Source organism: Urocitellus parryii, chromosome 1 (assembly GCF_045843805.1).
Source record: "Urocitellus parryii isolate mUroPar1 chromosome 1, mUroPar1.hap1, whole genome shotgun sequence".
NCBI lineage: Eukaryota > Metazoa > Chordata > Mammalia > Rodentia > Sciuridae > Urocitellus > Urocitellus parryii.
The window spans coordinates 114,878,994-114,896,691 of NC_135531.1; the positions used below are offsets into that span (position 1 = coordinate 114,878,994).

Below are 17,698 nucleotides of genomic sequence, written 5' to 3' on the forward strand. Positions count from 1 at the left end.
TCATTATTACAGTCTTTGCTATACACTAGACACATATAAAATAAGAAGACTGAATTAATGCATGAAAAATAAGTTATACATGAAGGAAAAGGGCATAAGTGAAAGATGTGGTATTTTTGCATTAATTTCTCAATACTAAAACAAATACTATTTCTTATAAAAGATATACCAGCATTTGGTCCAAGAAGTTTAATTTTATACAGTCTTGGGTATTTTAAATTTGTGAGTCTTACTCCAATCTGAAAATTTCATGAAACTTATTTCACTGATCTAAAAATATTTGCAAGAAAGTAATCTAGTTTTCTGTTTTAATATTTTGTTTTATGGAGGCAAATATTATCAGTTTGTATGTAAAGATTCCACCTATTCTAAATGTATAATTATCCAATAACATATTTGCCAAAGGAATCTCTAGAGAACTGATATCAAGAGGACCATTCATTTTTTAAATTATTAGATAGTGTATGGGAAAGATATTACAGCAATGAATAATAAATAATATGACTATATAACTCAAAAGGTGTAATTATTTTAAAGTGGGGAATGAATTGAACCAACTGTATATTTTCTTTTTATTCCCTCTATTTTAAAAATATACATATATCTATATATAGCGAGAGAGAGAGAGAGAGAGAGAGAGAGAGAGAGAGAGAAGGAAATATCTATCTCAAGGATTTAACTCAGTGGTGCTTAAGCATTGAGACACATCCCAGACCTTTTTTGAATTTTTGAACTTTTTAAGTTTTTTCTCATTAAATTGCTTAGAGCCTTGCTAATTTGCTGAGGCTGGCTTTGAATTTGTAATCCTTCTGCCTCAGCCTCCTGAGCTGCTGGGGACATCTGCCACTGTCTCCAGCTAGCTTTTCTAGTTCCCAAGTGCATATATCATATTTTTTATAAACCCTAACAATCTGAGGAGAAACACAATTAATAAATATTATTTTAGAAAATGTTGGATAAACTAAATCTCTTTTGTTCTTTCCCTTCATACCTGCCTCCCTCATTTCTTCTTTCTTCTTCTCTTTTTTTTCCATTCCATTCCATTTCATGTGATAAAAGAGTAAATGCCTAGACTCCAGAAAGCCTATATGTACATTTTGCTATATTTTTGACTATGTCATTCTTATCAATTTAATATCAGATTATGTATCTACAGGCATTTCTCATGGGTGCAAGGTATCCATAGGGCAGCATTCTTAACTAACAAGTGATGTTGCTCCTTTTTTCCAGGACATCTCCCTCTGGCTGTCATACAACATTTTGAGAATCACTGATCTGATCATATCTACAGAAGGGGAGAATTTCCAAAAAAGATAAAGCCATCTATATGAAATATAACCTGCTTAAAACTTCAGTCCTCATATTCAAAGAAATCTGATTAATGGCACTAAAAGTTGAAGTGCTCACTTTACTGAACAGATTAATTAATACATAGCACTCACAACTTGAATGTATTTACTGTGCCTAAGATAAATTATCTAGTAGCCCAAGAGATAAAATGGTAAATGTGAACTACAGATATCTCCTTACACCCACACCCAGGACCAGTTTCTAAACATAAATATGTCTTTTTTTAATGTTTGGGGTTTTCAATATGCAATTAATTTTGAAAATTTCTTCTCCATAGTGACAGCAAATTTCAAATAAACCAAAGCTTTCTCTTCAATAGTGAATGAAGAAAGTAATCTACTGGCAATACTGGTAGAATAAATTCAGTCAAATAGAACTGGCTATAAAAATAATCTTTTAATATTTTCCACCCAAATTTCAAATAAAAGCTTGCTTTTATATCACCCAGAAGAAATGTGCTTTTATTCAATAACCATGTTGGGCAATAGTTTAAGTCGCAATAATTTCTCACATGGCTCCAGGTGAAGAGGAAATAATTTACTTTCATTTATCCTGTAATCTGGTAACATTAGACTTATATTCCCATATGCCCTCTATTGAAAATGGTTATTTCTGCTGATTGATTTTCTACTACAATATTTTCCAAATCTGGCTCACATTAACAACCTCCAGGAGGTGTTAAAAATACCATCATCAGAGTCTTATCCCAGACAATCTGAAAACAAGTTTCTGGAACTAGAAACAAAGCAGCTATTGTTTATAAAACTTTATAAGAAATTTTAAGACATGAAGATTGCAAACTATTAATTCCGAGTTTCAATTTAAAGACATTAGTCAAAGGCAAATACTGAATAATAAAAAAACAATAGCTGACAAAATTGAGAAGATTCTAGATTTAATTCCAAATTGGTTAAGAAGTCATATTTAAAATAAACTTTGGGCTGGGGTTGTAGCTTAGCAGCGAAAAGCTCGCCTAGCACATGCGAGGCACTGAGTTCAATCCTCAGCGTCACATAAAAATAAATAAAAGGTATAAAATAAAAAAAGCATAAAAATATACTTCTTCAAAATGTATTTCTGAAGTCTTATTGGGCACCAAATGTCTTTCTTCAGACTGAAATGTACTTTTCAGAAAATTAATTGAAAATCTATAGGAGAGCTCTTTCCCAAATCCAAATCACACCTCACCAAAACAGGACCAAGACTTGGAAGTAGATTTAATCTGCCTCACCATTATTACCTGTATGCCAAAAACAATCACAGCAATGATCACCTGGGTCCTGAAGTCACCAACGTATTTCTGAAATCAATGTATGAAAATGATACAAGGAGGGCTGGGGATGTGGCTCAAACAGTAGCGCACTCGCCAGGCATCCATGCAGCCCAAGTTCGATCCTCAACACCACATACAAATAAAGATGTTGTGTCCGCCAAAAACTAAAAAATAAATATTAAGAATTCTCTCTCTATCATTCTATCTCTCTCACTCTCTCTTAAAAAAAGAAAATGATGCAAGGAGAAGGAGATTATATATATACATACATATATATATATATATATATATATATAGAGAGAGAGAGAGAGAGAGAGAGAGAGAGATCTATACACTCTTGCACACACATTTAACTAAATAGAAGAAAAACTACTTTTTGAAAAAAATTGAACAAATCTGAATACAAATCTCCTAAAATGTCAGAATTATGTCAAATCTCTAAATCTCAATATATATCTATTTTTTTGTATATATATATATATATATATATATATATATATATATATCCCAAAATCTTCACAAGTAAACCACAGACCAACAAACTAAAACTAGTGGCCAAAGAGACAATTTTTAAACAATTATTCTTTAAAACATATTTCCTGAGAGCCCCATCAGAAGTACAGGGAGAGGGTAAAATTAGAAAGACATACTAAAAAATTCCAAGTAAAAATACATAGTTGACAAGAACATGATGAGAAAATATGGAGGCAGCTCAAAGAGTACCAACTTTCAAACATCTCAGAAAAGGGAAAAGAGCTTTATGTTATATGCCAAGACTCTGAGGTTCTGCAAAAGTCCTATTTGAAGCCTCCAAATATTCTGGCATGGATTAGTATGCATCTTCTATAAAGTGAATTTGATTGTAAGACACTAACAAAATATAATTATCTTTTTCTGTATAGGTTTATACCTAGTTCAGACTTAGTCCTACTCCCATGGACTGTTCCATTTTTTTAAATACACAAAAACCACACATAGAAGCAAAGTGCAGCTTCAAGAGAAAAGATAAGTAGAACTCAGATTATGAAAGAAAGCATTTACAAGGAAATTATGCAAGCAATAATGATGAAAATAAAAAGTGTAAGCTAAATTGTCCATGTAAGAAATGAACCAGAGGAAAATACCCTAAACTCTATTTTAAAATACAATAAAGGGAAATTTATGTTTAAATTTTTAATAGAAAACATGATTCAACATATCAGTGTCTCAAAAATAAAATATTTAAACAAAAAAGGAGGTGAAAAGGCAAATTAAAGAACAAAACAAATAGAATACCATGGTATACTACCAATGAATTAAGTAAACACATTAATGAATTAGTAATATTAATGGATTAGAAATTACATTATATGCAGAAATGAATTGAAAAATTAAAAAAATATTTTCTGACAAGTAGGAAAGATAAGGAATTCATAAAGTAGACAAAGAATGAACCAAAAGTGATTAACACAAATAATGAAAAGACTGTGGACATGAAATTCAGGCAAAGATATCCCACCAAAAGATAAACAGAGTACTTGAAAGTACAAATTCAATTGATGGATCTAAATGCTTTGATACACAGGAAAATTTTTCTGAAATACAAGAAAAATGAAACTACACACAAAAGCTGATATATTACCTATAGGAAAAAATCTGGTACAAAATCTTAAGTAATGAAATATATCTTGATTAAAGCAATAGAAGTTTAAGAATAAAGTTTGCACAGTAACTCACAACTGGAAAAATGTCAGACTATCTTCAGAGATCTCTACTATAATGTTCAAATGCAGAAGATATTAGAGCAAAAACTCTGAAATTCTGGAGGGGAAAAAATATGACCCAACACAGTTATTCCTAAGATGAGATTTACAATATAATTTAAAACCCACATCCTCAAATATTAAAACATATAAACAACAATAATAAAATCCTAGAAAATAGTGAACAGGTGAGACTTTTCTTAGAGAATATAATCAACAAAAACTTCTGAAAGTTGAATTTTACTGGGCTGGAGTTGTGGCTCCATGGTAGAGGGCTTGCATGTGTGGGGCAAAGGGTTTGATTCTCAGCACTGCATATAAATAAATGAATAAAATAAAGGTCCATCAAAATCTAAAAAAAAAAAAAACTCTTTTAAAGAATTTTTAAAAACTAAATTTTACTAACCCAAATATAATAGAAACCCTGAATTTATTTAAACAAAACTAAGATAAAATAGTTGGGAAACTGGAAGTATAGGAGGAAAATGTCTGTAAATGATCTATGTAAAATATGTGATAAGAAAAATATTAAAAGAAAAAGATAAAGAGAAAAAGTATATGATAGACAGAATAATGGCCCTAAAAGTTGTTCTACCCTTAAGAACTTGTAAATATGTTACTGTATAAGACAACATATAAAATTAAAACTCTACAGAGGTGATTAAATTAAGAATTTTGATAAGAGGAGAGTTTCTTGGATTATCCAGGTGGATTTAATGTGATCACAAGTGTTCTCATCAGAGGAGGGCAAAGAAAATATTGTCGTGTTTTAAGCAGAAATTGGAGTTGCATTGCTGGCTTTAAGGGGGTCAGTAGCTGAAGAATGTGAGCAAACTTCTAGTCAAAAAAGAAAAGGACATGGGATTTCCTCTAATATCAGGAGGAATCAGGCTTGCAGGCACCTTGAAAATTGCTCAGGGAGACTACATACAATACACTGAGACAAAACAAGACACAAATATACTGTATCAATCTTCTCCATTTTTTCGAAATGGCCATTTTTTTCTCTCGGGGGGTGACGAGCAACTTGTGTACATTGATACAGCAGGAGTGGGAGCCATTTATTGTAGGACAGGACGGGTATATATACATTCCACACAGCTTATCTTAATTAACATAAACTAGATACAGCAGTCAACCAATAAGGAATCTCCACACTTAATGGCTTGCTGGCGTTACTTCACAAACCACTCCCTCTGGCAAAATGCCAGGCGCCCGCCATCTTGACTTGTTTACAGACCCTAACAGACACAGAAAAATAAAAGAAAAATAAACAAACATTGAAAATAAGAGGCATAAAAATAGAGCATATAACAAAATTGGCAAATAATATATTCATTCTATCAATAAATGTAAGTGAATTCATTCACTGAATGCAAAAATCCATGTATTTAAATAAAAAATGCACTAATATTCAGTAACTGACTGGGAATGTACCTCAAATGGTAAAGCTCTTGCCTTAACTTAGTCAACTGATTTGTGATAAAAGCCACATGGCAGCAGAGTAGGAAAAGTGTGATCTTTTCCAAGAAAATTCTTAAAAATAAAAAAATTAAAAATGTCAAGGAAAACAAAATATGGTGGATTAGAGGAAAGTTGCATTTCCAGGTGCTCCATGGCTCTGGATTTAAGCAGTAGGACAACTTCTCAGCAAGGTAGATGAAAGGGAGGACTCATTGAAATTCGTTATCTGACAGAGTCTCTTAGATATTCAGAAAGTTGGGTGCATTGACTAAAGAAGAAGAAAGAGTATACTGGAGCCAAGTTGGTTACTGCTGCAGCAGCAGCAGCCTCAACTCACCACAAAGGGGAGGGATAATGCCCAGAGAAAAACACAATGGACATGTTTGGCATGGAAAACCCTGTTGAAGAGAAAAGCAGCATGAACTTTGCTGATCTTAGCTGGTGTTTAAAAAGTGTGCTTTTCTCAATTGATGAGTGGAGAGCTGAGGTAGGGAACCATCTTGAAGAGACTTTGATGCAGATTGCTGCTGCAGGAACCCTGGAGATCAGAGGAAGTGTGACCTAGGGTACAGGAGAATTCAAGTAAAACAGAATGTGACTTGCTTTCCCTTTGAGTCTGGCAGCTCCAGTGAGCAGCTGAAGAGACCAGGAAACTGAACAGGCAGACATGATTATACCCAGACCTGCCAAAATTGAATCAAGTGGACAGAGAAAACCTAAATAGACCAATAGCTAACAACAAGATAGAATCAGTAATAAAAAGCCTTTCAACAAAGAAAAGCTCAGGACCAGATGGATGCTCAGCTGAGTTCTACCAGAACTTCAAAGAAGAGCTAATTTGAAGGCTTTTCAAATTATTCCATGAAACAGAAAAAAATGAAACACTTAGAAATTAATTCTACAAAGTCAGTATCACCCTCACACCAAAATCAAGTAGGGACACATCAAGGAAAGAAAACTTTAGACCTATATACCTGATGAACTTAGATTAAAAAAAAAAAAAACCTCTTAATAAAATATTAGCAAATTATACTTATCAGCATATTAAGAAGATTGTACCAAATTGGCTTTATCCCAGGGTTGGAAACATGCAAGTCAATAAATGTTATCCACCACATGAATAGAATCAAGGAAAAAAATCACATAGTTTTCTTGATAGATGCAGAGAAGGCCTTTGACAAAATTCAGCATCCATTCATGATAAAAACACTGAGAATCTAGGAATAGAAGGAACTAACCTCAGTATCATAAAGTCTATATACAACATGTCTGGTAGCTCCTGTGAGCAGCTGAAGAGGCCAGGAAACTGAATAGGCAGACATGATTATACTCAGAACCTGCCACTATGATGACATGGTGAATGGGGAAAAACTGAATATTTTTTAAATGTATAACAAGTTGGGCTTAGTGGCGCACACCTATAATACCTATGGCTTGGGAGTCTAAGGCAGGAGGATTGCAGGTTTAAAGTCAGCTTCAGCAATTTAGCAAGGTCTTCAGTAACTCATCAAGACCCTGTCTCAAAATTAAAAAAATAAATAAATACAAAGGACTGGGGATGTGGATTGGTAGTAAAGCACATCTGAGTTCAATCCCACAGTACCAAAATTTTTTTTAAAATCCCAAATCTGAAAAAGTCCATAACAAGTCAAAGATGTCACTCTCACCACTCCTATTCAAAGTAGTAATGGAAATACTAGCCAGAGCAATTACAGAAGAAAAGGAAATAAAAGGGATAAAAATAAGAAAGGATTAAGTTAAAAAAAAATACTCCACCAAAGGGACTACTAGAGCTAATAAATAAATTAAGCAAAGTAGAAGGTTACAAAATCCACATTAAAAAATCAATAGCTTTCCTTTACACCAATAATGAATTGCTGAGAAAGAATCTATGAAAACAACCCCAAATAGCCTCAAAAATTAAAATACCTAGGAATAAATCTAACCAAGAAGGTAAAATATCTCTACAATAAGTACTGTAGAACATTGAAGAAAATAATTGAAGAAGACACAAGGTGGGCAGAGTTAATATTGTTAAAATGACTATATATATATATATATATATATATATATATATATATATCCCTCAAAATAGAAATGATATTTTAAAAAACAGTCCTAAAAATCATTTAGAAGAGTAAAAGACCAGGAATAGCCAAAGCAATTCTAAGCCACCAAAAAAAAAAAAAAAAAAAAAAAAAAGTAATGCTGGAGGCATCACAGTACCTGACTTCAAATTATTCTACAGAACTATAGAAACAAAAACTGCATAAAATGTCATAAAAACAGAAAAATAGACCAATGGAACAAAATAGAAGAACCAAAATATACCACACAGAGTCATCTGATCCTTGACATAGGTGTCAAAAAATATATTATAGAAAAAAATAGCATTTTAACAAACAATGCTGGGAAAACTAGATATCCATCTGCAGAAGAACTAAACTAGAACCTTGTCTGTCACCTTGTACAAATGTCAATTGAAAATGGATTGAAGACTTAGGAATTATACCAGAAACTCCTAGAAGAAAATATAGGGTCAACATACCAACATAGAAAGAAGCTCAGGCCACAACTTCCTCAACAGGATCCCTAAAGCTCAGGAAATAAATACAAAGAACTAATAAATGGGATGGCATCAAATTTAAAAGGCTTCTGCACAGAGAAGGAAATTATTAAGAATAAGATAAGAGAACTTACTGAATGAGAGAAAATGTTTGCTAGCTCATTCTTCTGACAGAAGATTGATACCCAGAATAGATAAAGAACTCAAAAAAAAAACCCTCAGAAAATCAAATAATTCAATCAATGAATGGTGAAAATGAACTAACCAGAAAATTCTTAAAAGACAAAACTCAAATGTAGTCAAATACATGGGAAAAAAGGTTCAATATAATTAGCAATTAGGGAAATGCAATAACAAATGCTAAGATCTCAACTCATACCAGTCAGAATGGCAGTCATCAAGAATTCATAATAATAATTGCTGGAAAGGATATGGAGAAAAAGAAACACTTTCACATTCTTGGTGGGATTGTAAATTAGTACGACCACTATTTAAATCAGCATGGAGTTTCCACAAAGATTAAGAATGAAACCACCATATGACCCAGCTATACTACTTCTATTTATCTAAAAAATTAACAAGTTGGCATGCCATAGTAAGTTATGCATACCCATGTTTATAGTGGCACAATCCATAATAGGCAAACTATGGTACTAGTCTAGGTGTTCATCAGTAGATAAATGGAGAAAGAAAATGTGAAATACACACACACACACACACACACAAACACACAATGGAGTTTTGCTCAGCCATAACAAAGAATGAAATTATGCCATTTGTAGGAAAATGGAAATATGAGAGAATTACATTAATCAAAATAAGCAAAACTCTGAAAGTAAAGGGTCATATTGTTGTTAATATTTAGAAGCTAGAGGCAAAATAGATAAGAAATAAAAGGTACATCAGTAGACTAGGGGTAGAGATCAGGGGCAGGGAAACACTGAGGAATTATGTTAGGCAAGCTATATTGATATATTGTGTGAATATACAAATATGTAACAAAGAATCACACCATTATGCACAATTATAATGCACCAAAAGAAATATGGCAAAAAAAGAACATCTGCATGAATTTATTTACAAGTTTCATTTGTAAGTAGACTACTTTCTTTAACCAGATAACAAACCTCAAAACCAGAAAGAAAAATTTAGGTAAATTTGATCACAAAAGTTTTGTTAAATCCAAATTAAAAATCTGAAACTTTACATTGGAGCAAACCGATAAAGACCATATGTCTATGTGAAATACCCAAAGAACAGATTACTAGGAAAAGACATGGAAAATGAGTCAAGGTACCATTTCTGCCTTACTGCATCTTAGTTAAAGAAAAAATGAAGACCTAAGCCCCTAAAGTGTTCAGTGACATTATTAATGTTTGAGGAGTAATATATACTAAGAATTATACAGCCACTCAATAAGCCAAAACTTCAAATATTGAATAATTTTCTAGAGTTCTAAAAGTAATAATAAAACCTTTTAACATGTAAGGATATTTGCCAAAAATATTTTAGTAAATCTAGTATCTGCATGTCCAAGTTAATTTATTTATCACATTGATTTTAAAATATTTTCGTTTTCTAGTAATTTATTTAAGGCATACTGAAAAAACATTTCCAAAACTGTACTTCCCCAAAACTGTTAGAAACTGTATGATGATTTCTACGAGGATAAAAGTAGGAAACATTCAATGTATTTTTAAACACAATCAAGACACTATTGCCTTAGTAAACTGAAAACTGTTTATAAGTTTTTGTGATGAATGAAACAATAAAACTTTCATGGCCAAAACAGAAAATAAATAAATACACATATAAACAAACAAATTAATTAACTAAAAGACTTCTTGGAAAATGGTTCCTATTATAAGCTTACCTTTATGTTTATTGTGTATGTGTGTGTGTATATATATTTATGCACACAGTTGGAAATAGACCAATATAGTGAGGCAATCAAGTAGATTATCAATTACTTGTTACTTTGTTTTTGTCCCAACTTTACCTCTCAGCTGCTCAGTTTACTATTCCTTCCTCTCTCATACATTTTACTAACTCTGGTAGCCTCTGTTTTATTCTCTACTTCGAGATCAGCTTTTTAGATCACATGAGGGGAGAGGAAGGGGGGGAAGGAAGGACAGCAGAATAAAATAGACTTTATTATTGCTGTGGGTATATACGTAACTGCATGACCAATGTGAATCTGCAACCTGTACACTCAGAAAAATGAGAAATTATACCCCATCTGATTCAAATGTATGATATGTCAAGATCATTGTACTGTCATGTGTAACTAATTAAGACAAATAAAAAAAGAATGTGCAGTATTTTTCTTACGTGCCTGCTGTACTTCACTAAACATGAAGTCCATCTCTGTTGCTGCAAATGATAGAATTTTATTATTATCATGAATTTATACTGTGTGTATGTGTGTGTTTGTGTGTGTGTGTTTTTATACACATCACATTTTCTTTCCCCATTCAGCCATCAAGGGACACCTATATTGATCCAATTTCTTTACTATTGTGAATAGTGCTATAATAAACATAGGAATCCAAATGTCTCTTCCATTTACTGATTTTGTTTCTTTTGGATAAATGTCCATAGTAGGATTGCTGGGTTTTAATGTGGTTTTATTCTTAGCTTTTTTTAATATTATTATTTTTGGAATCTTCCTACTTCCTCTTCCACAGTGGTCCAGCTTGCTCTCACAGTTCAATTAGTGAAAACTGAAGCATTCTTGCTGATAACTGTTTAATGGTTTGTAATCTGCAATTTTAGTCTTGCCATTTTATAGTAACTTATTTTATTTAATATTTTATGTGATACAGAAAACAAAATTATACATATTAATAAGGGACACATATTCAGATACATGTGACTTTGGGATGCTAGAGTTATATTAATATTACAAATTTTGTAATATTAATATTAATATACTAATATTACAAATTTTTAATATATAATATAGAAATAATCTTTTAGATAAATGCTCTATTAAAATGTTTTTTTATTGCAAGCACACTTAACATAGAAATTTAGTTTTCAGTGTCTTTTCTTAGTTTCTTATGGGAGGGTTGTCTCCCTAAATTATATCTGCCTCGTTTCACTACTTGTTACTACTTACTTCTATTTATTTCTATTTATATCTATCCTCCCTAAAGGAATGAATCATGTCTTATTGGTCTTTTTATTCTTTTCTAGGACAAAAGACTGTTCAATTCATTATATAAATAACAATTTTTATGTAGAGATTAGTAGAGTTATACCAAAATTCAAGGAACCAGATCTCCCTATAAAAATTAGTATTTGATCCACCCAGTGCCTTTTTAACTTGAGCTTGGCTTGTCTCAGCAGGTGGCCCTGTCTCTCTGCTCATTGCTGTTTGCTAAATAGTCCATTGCAAAAAAAAAAAAAAAAGTGTCTGCTAAAAGCTGTAATTACTGACACGAACACAGATCACTCAGTCACCCTCTGATGAGGTCAAATCAAGTTGGCACACAGATGCAGCTACTCAAATAACAGGCCAAATTTTGAGCTCTATGCTTAAGTAGTAAAATCTAAAATCATCTGTGACCCCGTAAACTATTAAAATGTTTTGGTTTTGGTTCAGAAATTAAAGATTGCCACTATTGGAAAGGAATTCTAAGATATTCAAAATCCTTCCTCCATTTTTGCTGAGATGACTGCTATCCCTATTCTGATCACTAAGTAAATTTGACAACATCATCATTATGACTGAAACTACGGGAATGAATTACTTCTAAATAAGGTATTTTTGAAAATATTGTAAGATTCTTATATTGAGGTTGGAAACACTAGAGACTAGGCTGAACAGTTTACCCTCTTTCTTATACTCATTCTACAACTTAATGAAAGATAATTTTGGTGTATTAAATAAAGAAAATAAAAACATAGCTATATACCCCAGAGCTTCCATGTATACATCACTAATATGCCCAATACTTTAAATAAGACTATCAAATATTTCTTCACTACTAATTCTAAAAGACAGCATCTTCTGTATGTACAGAGTTTTCAGTTTTTCTTCTTCTCTTTGATGCTCTCCAATACATAAATATTCAATTCCTTTAACTTTTGTTCAAAAAGGCATTTTCTTATACTTTCTTTCATATGTTTCCTGAACTAATTCCTGATAGTTCCTTTTTTTTTTAACGAATACTTCACTCAACATATTATGCACTTGACATCAAAACCACAGGCAACAAAAGCAAAAGTGGATAGATGATGTCAAACAAAAAAGCTTTTTGCATAGCCAAAAAAAAAAGTAATCAACAGTATGAAAAGGCAATCCATGGGGACGAGGGAAAATATTTTCATGTTACATATCTCTTAAGGAATTAATATCCAGAATATAAAAAGAACTCCTAAAACCATGCAACATCATACCCAAGTAATCCTGTCAAAAGACTTAAGTAGACTTTTTCCTAAAGTGAACATGCAAATGAGCAACAAACATCTGAGAAGATGCTTGTTGTCACTCATGATTAAAGTAAACCAAAACCACAATTAGAGTTCACTTCCTACTCTTCATGATGGCTACTATATAAAAAAACAAAAATACAAAAAAATAACAGAAAACAATTACTGGTGAGGATATCTGTTGGTAGTAGGAAGGTAAAATGGAGTAGCCACCATGGAAAACAATATGAGATTTCTTCAAAAAATTAAAAATACAATCACCATATTATAGCAATTCTACTGCTACATATATATCCAAAATTATTGAAAGCAGTACTCAAAGAGATATTTGCACGTCCATGTTCATGGCAAAATAACTAACAATAGCCAAAATTTGTAAGCAACCCAAATGTCCATCTACAGAAAAGACAAAAAAATGTGGTATGTACAAACAATGCAATACCATTCAATTTTTATAGAAGGAGAGCCTGAAGTGCTATATTGTAGAGGAACCTGGAGGACACGATGCTAAACAAAATAAGCAAATCACAATGACAAATATGTATGATTCAGATATGAGGTATCTAAAGTAGGCGGTAACAGAAACCACCACCCTTCTACTTTCACTAGGTGCTTGGGAATGGGGAGGTGGTGTTCAATGGCTACAGAATTCCAGTTTTTAAAAATATTTTCTGTTATTTTAACCAGGAAAATTATTAAAAACAAAAACACAACAACCTGAGAGTTGGAAGAACAGTCTGTCAAATTGCTGTTGAAGTTCACAGTTGTACCTATGGGTACATGCTCCCTCATTGCAAGGCAGAACACAGATATATGACTGTGCATTTAAGTACATATGTGACCAATAAAAATCAGAGAACAGGGGACCACTGGGGAACAGAAAGCAACAAGAACTTTTAATCACCCCATCCTAAAACACTATGCTCTTTTCTTCTTCTTTGCCTTATATCCTCTGAACTTGTGAGAAGTATGACTCCTTCCTCTTTTTCAGCTTCTCCTCATCTTTAGACTTTCCAGAGATTGGAGAGACATCTAAACCAAGTATTTATGCTATTTGCTTTAGCTTATCAGATGACAGATTTGTGATGGAACTGAAGAAATTCTGATCAGCTCTCCCACTCTCCAATCTCACAGGTACATTGAATCTTTCAGTCCTCTTCTGGGGCCCTCTTTTGTTTCTCCGTCTGTGGTATTTCAGATGTAATTTTTAGCATCTTCTTCTCTTCTGCCACATCAACAGATTTTTTAGGGAGTCCTTCCTCTTTGCCAAGGAGCTCCATGGGCTTTGATCTTCCAGTGTATCTTCTTCTTTCACCTCCTCTTGGGCATGATCTTTACCATATGTCTGCAGCCTGTTGATATGATTGTTTTATTCCCTTGGTCCCAAACCAGGAGCAAAACATTCTTGCTTTAGTTCAGCAAGCTTCAGCTTAGGGAGCTCCACCAATTCTGTTACCAGCTTGTTACCCTTCCAGTTTGCCAGTTAAAGTTACAGTTTTATAAGGTAAAAAGTTTTAGAAATTGGTTGCAAAATTTAAATTTGAAAGAAAAATGTAGCAAAATTTCTTCTATTTCCCCCAAATGGAAACATTCCTTTTAATTTAAAAATCCTGACAATATATTAATGATTTATGCAAATGTGTAATATTAAAACTAGTAAAAAAATCTCTGTAACATCATTTTAAATCTGAGAAGTGAATAGCTCATATTAATAATAGCATAGCAGACACAAATACAAATGAAAGAACTATAATTCCTCCAGCAAACATATACTAAGTGCTTTAATATACCCCTTTTTCCGTTAAAAAAATAAAGTATAAATTTGGAAAAACAATTTTAAAAGCAGCTCTTTCTTTAAATGCCAGGTGAGGGCAACCAATATTTGCTAGGTACTGGAGCATGAATTTTCAAGTGATTAAAATCCAAGATTTATAATAATATTACTATTGTTCATGTTTAACAATAGCTGCTGCAAAATAAAACAACAAAAAAGAAAGCTCTCATTAATTTCCAGACATGTTTACAATTATTGGGCTCCAGTGCTTTCTGAACTAGTGAAAGGAATAGAATATAAAAGCGGAAATTACTAACAAAGGTGAACATGTACACTCAGATAAAAATACAGGAGTGGAAAAAAAAGAGTGGTGGCCTCACCTCCTTCTCTCTTCCCTTTCCTGATGTCTTTCCCATTCTTTAACTGCTTCCTTTAAGCAACCTTTACTGGGAAAGCCAAGACGGCCACAAGTGCTGGGCTATATCCCAGATAGGCCAGTCCTGGATATGAGTGCTCCCCTGTCTACAAGTGAGCAGGCATGTGTGACAGGGCATGTGCAGGGAGGTGCAGGGTTTCTGTCCCCTACATAGGACCACTGCTTTTATTTGGAGATTATACTCATTGACACATTAACAAAATAAAACTAAAATTGTTTAGAATTGAATTGCATTGACTTCCCTTTAATTCCTCACTTAAGAAAATACACATGATTTTGCATTATCATGAAGTGATTAGTTTTTATTTAGTGGTAACAATATAGGACAAACACATTTGAATAAACAATAGAAAAATCACTAAACATGAGAAATGTACATAAGACTCTAGTTTTTCCCAGCCCTTATCCCCATTAAGTAGAATTGTAGGTAAACAGCTCATACTAGTTAAAAGTTACACCCCCTCTCTTTTAAAAAATGTTGTAAGTTAACACATTATTTGTCTTCTTAGTAAAGAGGGGATAAAAAAAGAAGCGAAAATTGCTTGAATAAGACTGCCATGCCAAATTATAAATTTTCATTTAAATTGGTACTTAACATTTCCACTGAATTGTCCTCATTATCATTGGTATCCAGAATACTATCACCACTAAATTCTGCAATATTAGTTAGCAGTCTGATGAGTGGATTTCAATTTTTTTATGTTTAAATCATAGTGTTGGCTCATAGAGTGTATCACTTAACAATTATTTCACTAATATCTACTTCAGTCCAAAGTGTGCTTGTAGAAGTCTCTAAATTAGATAAAGCAAGATTTATAACATTACCATCAGAAGAAATGTGTGACTTTTAGATAAGCATGTTTAAAGATTTTTGGATGATTTTTCTGAATATAGGTATGGTTTAGAGAAGTTTTGCTTTAACTATCTTGAAGCACAGAGAGGTAAAATTTTCATCTAGTAGTAAGAAAATGTGTCTGGGGATGTAGCTCAGTATTAAGAGTGCTTACCTAGCACTATAAAAATATATAATTTTTTTTTAAAAATGAGATCTTTTTGAAGAAAAGTGTATATTTATGTTGTGACTACACAGAACTCTGAGAGTCACAAAAATCTCTAATTATGAAATAGTACTATCAAAATTAAATATATCAGGTGGATGGGATTAAAAGAGAAGAAAAACAGCTTTATTAATGAATTAATAGAATCTTTTCCATCTGTATATTTGTGATTATAAATGAGAGATAATATAAATTGAAATAAAAGAAATGTAGCTCTTAAGCATGTTTTCACATTTTTAAACTGTAATTATAAACCATTTTTCTTGACAAAGAGCTCCATATTTTTCTTCAAAGCAAGGGACATATTAAAAACATTGTGAAAATAAAATGAAAGAAAGAAATAATTGAAAAAATACTTCCTAAGGTGCCTTTTAACTAGCTCAGGAAAACTGTGGTAAGACTGGGTAAAATGTTAAATGTTAAATGATTCTGTGGTAATTACATCTTGAAAGCTTTAGATGTTTCTCAGTTGTATAACAACAAAGTTGCTGAGGAGATAATTTGTAAAGGAGTAGGACATAGGTCTAATGTTCATGATTATAGACTTTCTTGAATAATGTTATGAAAAATTTCAAGAATTTTTAGTAGTCCAGGTAGAAGTTTAGTAGAAGCTCTATAATGAAAAGAGTAGTGCAATGGAATAGTGGGATCAAATTAGATTATGAACCTGTCAATGTTAATATGATGCAATACTTTAAATAGGTGGGCACTCAAGCAGAAATTGGTCTGATTTTCATGGCACAATGAGCTTTCATTTTCAGTCTTACCTTATTATGGAAATTAAGACTGTAAACTGGCGCAGTGGTACATGCCTGTAATCCCAGTGGTTTGGGAGGCTGAGACGGGAGGATCTTGAGTCCAAAGCCAGCCTCAGCAAAACTGAGGTACTCAGCAAATCAGTGAGACCCTGTCTCTAATAAAATACGAAATAGGGCTAGGGTATGGCCCTGAGTTAATTTCCTGGTACCCTCTTCCACAAAAAAAAAAAAATTACACTCTATACTATGCAATTTTCTTTCAACACACCAGACCAGAAAGAGTGCTACTAATGGAGTAGATAAGTGCAACTGCATTTACCTGTCTCTTCTGTCTGTGATACAGCTCCAAAGGTGTCCTGAAAATTTTTGAACAACTTGTTTTCAAAGTGGGGGGAAATAGCTGTGATTTGTAATCTTGTCCAGGGCTGTAAATATTTCTACCAAGGTCAATTGCAAACTATCAACATGACATCACTGAATGTAGAGTTGACAGAGGGTGTGCACAATTGGCTTATGAGAGTTGGTTCAAGTATATCAGTGTCACAAGAGCTAATCCCAGATTCCATTTTTAGCAGCCTTACTGAAGTATAATTGACATAATAAATGCACATATTTAATGTACAATCTGATAAATACTAGCATAATTACAGGACTATGAAGCCAGAACAATAATGAAGACAATGTACATATCTAGCACTTCAAAAAGTTGTGGGTATTTTTTCCTTTTTCCCAAAGTTTCAGCATAGTTGAAATAATCCCCAAATGTGCAGGACTTCTTACACAATTAACAGTATTTTAAGAACATGAAAATTACTGATCCACCATTTTTTGTGTCTATAT

The 17,698-nt window shown here is 32.6% G+C and overlaps 1 protein-coding gene and 1 pseudogene across 1 annotated transcript in view; both read right to left on the reverse strand.

Annotated features, from left to right (window-relative positions):
• Positions 1-17,698, reverse strand: part of Prr16 (proline rich 16) — a 276,904-nt gene that overhangs the window by 58,733 nt on the left and 200,473 nt on the right. The window lies entirely within an intron of this gene.
• LOC113188054 (SAP domain-containing ribonucleoprotein pseudogene) lies at positions 13,776-15,022 on the reverse strand (annotated as a pseudogene).